The sequence below is a fragment of the Seriola lalandi genome, unplaced genomic scaffold, assembly GCF_002814215.2.
Source record: "Seriola lalandi dorsalis isolate HSWRI2012SDOR001 ecotype SW California unplaced genomic scaffold, Sedor1 jcf7180002054089, whole genome shotgun sequence".
Classification (NCBI taxonomy): domain Eukaryota; kingdom Metazoa; phylum Chordata; class Actinopteri; order Carangiformes; family Carangidae; genus Seriola; species Seriola lalandi.
Window position 1 is genome coordinate 4,878 of NW_019524642.1, and position 3,385 is coordinate 8,262.

The 3,385-nt window shown below is 38.8% G+C and overlaps 1 long non-coding RNA gene across 4 annotated transcripts in view; it reads left to right on the forward strand.

Annotated features, from left to right (window-relative positions):
* LOC111652871 (uncharacterized) overlaps positions 1–3,226 on the forward strand; it is a 3,879-nt gene extending 653 nt beyond the window's left edge. For 2 of the 4 annotated variants that reach the window (XR_002760631.2, XR_015437062.1), the window contains exons 2-4: positions 564–667; positions 891–1,056; positions 1,964–3,226. This is a non-coding gene — a long non-coding RNA (uncharacterized LOC111652871). The remainder of the gene's footprint in view (positions 1–563; positions 668–890; positions 1,057–1,963) is intronic. The other 2 variants (XR_015437060.1, XR_015437061.1) reach the window with 2 other exon arrangements.
* Positions 3,227–3,385: the final 159 nt, after the last annotated feature.

The following is a 3,385-nucleotide window of genomic DNA, read 5'->3' on the forward strand; positions in this document are numbered from 1 at the left end:
ATAAAGTAACATAGAAATACTCAAGTGAACAGTACTTGAGTAAATGTACTTAGTGACTTTCCACCACTATGGACTTCCCCCACTTCTTACAATAATAAAGTAGCTCCATGTAAAATCCTATGAACATTATTGAACTGAAAGTGAGTCAGTCCTTCAGTGACACCTGCCAACAGGACTCCCAGGACCAAGCCAGAGGTCGACATTAACCAGCTGTTGTTCAGGGCCCGGATCCATCACCTAACACCAGTGTCAAACTAACTGTGGATCAAGTTGTTATCAATTAAAGTTTGACCTGGATGTGTGGTGTTGTCCTCATCAGAGCTGCAGTGGAGGCTGAACACATGAAAACACCATTTACCCACCAAAGAGTCATGATCATTAACATTATTTATACAGTTTATTATATAGTTAGTCTGTGATAACAACATAAAGTTAAATTTGATTTACTTGAAAAAACATTAGTTGTAAATTAATAAAGACAATTACAACAACTTTAAACAACTTCTAACTGGTAAACAACACACACACACACACAGATGTAAAAGTCATGTGATTTCTTGCAGATTGGAGAAGAACTGAAAGTGAAAGTATTCAGCTGATGTCTCTGTTGTTCAGACGCCATTTTAAAAGGGCAGCGCAGCAGCAGGAAACCTGTCGACTGAGGCTGGTGAGTGTTAAAACAACATTATTATTATTTTACTGTCAAAGTTTCTGAGTCAGTTTCTCTCTGAGGAGAGAAGAAGAGTCAGTGTGAACTTCTGTCCACATGAAGACACTGAGAGGAAAAGACGAAATAAGAAGCTGCGTGTGTGTGTGTGTTGTGTTTCCTGGTATTTTTGGGTGTGTCTCTTCAACATATTGTCTGAACTCTTGTGTGTGTTTTATCTCAGTCAGTTTTACTGGTTTCTCTGTCAGACTGACTGAAGTCCTGAAGATGAGTGTTTGTGTGGAGGACAGAGGAGAGTCTCCAGGACCCAGCTGTCTGTCTATGAGGAGTGATCGGTCCAAAAACGAACCTCCAGTCTTCAGTGATGAACCTGGACCCTCAGACTCACAGTAAGAGACCTTTAAACTCTAACAGTGTTTAGTGCAGAGCTGCTGCAGTAAAACTCACTTCCTGTAACAGCTGCTGTTGTGACGCAGATAATAACTTCAGTGTATTCATACTGACTGCTGAGGTCGCTGGTTTCCTGAGAAAATATACAAACAAAGAATATTCTGACTTTTTACTTTCCATATTTCTCCTTCAGCTGATGAACACGAGATTTAAAGATGTCGGTAATTAAAGGGCCGAGGTGGAGCAGAGTGTACACAGTTAGTTTGTTTGATTAAATCTACAGTGAGCAGCTGTTTCAGGGAATTACTGATTCTTTTTAAAAAGGAAACTATATATATATATATATGTAAAGATTTACATTTCAGTAGGAACCAATGGAGTCCAGAAAATGAGTGATTGAGTGGAGGAAGAGGAGCACAGAGCAAATATTTAGTCAGAATTCTTGACTAAATATCAAATATCCTGCTGTGATAAACCCTGAGAACTAGGACAGTCTCTCCTGAACTTAATTCATTTTGTTCTGTATTTTACATTGTGAACTCTAAAGCTGCTACTTCAGTGTCACTTCAGTGTAGAGCTGCCATGGCAACCGGAACAACGTGCCGCCATTTTTATCCTCCGAGTGATGAAATAAATGATCCACAGTTCACATAATCCGGTGAAATATATTTATACGTTGTTGAGCAGTTGAAGTCATCACTAAATCGTTGTGTAGAGAGATAATAAAACAAATGAAATGGAGAGTTTTCATATTGACATTAACAGTGTATTGATTGATTTCCAAACTTCAATCATGTATTGAGTAACACGCAAGAAAACATGAGCTTGACATTAACATTGACTCTGTCATCAGAGAATTGATCAGTGATCGATGTGATGTGATTAAAAACATGTTTGTATTTGCAGAGGTCAGAACCACAGACTGAGAGCAGAGTCTCCAGGATCCATCTGTCCGTCTATGAAGAGTGATCGGTCTAAAGACGAACCTCCATTCTTCAGTGATGAACCTGGACCCTCAGACTCACAGTAAGAGACTGTTTCTACTGTAAACTGAAACATTTGAAGGAAACATAAACACAGATATAATAAATAGATTTATAAAGCAGAGCGTTCTCATGTTACTGTTTTATCAACCTGAAAGTTGGTGCACGAACACGAGCCTGAACGCCACCTCTACAGTTTCCATAGGTGGAATCAGACACGCCCACAATCAGCTGATTTCATATGAACAGCTGTGAACGCTCCACCAGTCTGTAGACCTGTCCGTGAACAGAAGGACAGAGAAGAAACACAGTGTCTCCATGTTGGAGGAGACACTTTAATGATTCACACGTCTGAGTCTTTAAGATAAATCACAGTAAAGATTAGAGTTAAAGGACAGAGATGAACCTATTTTGGGCCTGGCCGATTATTGGATTCAATTTTCAACATTTTGTCTGAATTGTTTTTGGTTTTTTTAACCAATGATACAAATTCATTTTAAAATGCCGTACTTTGGGTGTAATACAGCGCCTGTCCCTGTCTGTGAGACTGGGTCTGTCTGCAGACTGAAAGACAGAGACGTAACTCTGAATAGGCGTAATCACACAGAACCACACGAGACGTCAAAACGGTGTCGGAAAGATCATATAGTGGAACACGGATTGGTCCAAAACATCTTTTGGACGTGGTAAGAAGGTTAAACTTTGGGTGCTACCACTTCATTCATTTCTGAGGGGAAATGACAAAGACCTTCATCGTTTCAAGAGACGAAACAATTCCCCATTCAACCTACCTACGACTTGAGGTTAGGAATGTTGACATTATTAATATCTGCATGTTTTATTGGCTACAACCTATTGATAAAAGTGTAACTTCAGTATGATAATAATAATAATAATAATAATAATTATAATAAATTAGATTTTTATAACTCCTTTCAAGGTACCCAAGGCCGTTTTACAGAGTACGAAGACAAAAAGTAAATAAATAAATCTCTTATAATTGACATGTTCATTTCATGTGTTGTTTGTCTAAGTGTCAGTATTAGAGCACAAATGGACTGTTGAATTTTGAGCAGAGGAGGAGGAAAGAGAATTTGGGTTCAGTAAGTCTTTGATTTATATATAAACTGTTTAAGATCATTCTGATCAGTGGTGAAACTGTTTTCCTGTTAAACTCCACACGTGTGTTTAGAAAGAAAATATGATTGGATGAAAACACTCATTTGTTGTTCACCTTCTGGACAAAATGAGAACCTGTAGAGGAAGTAGAGACAGAGCAGGTGAGGGGGCGGAGCTGGAGCAGAGCACCTGAACCACTCAAATGGACTGTCCCAAATACTGATTC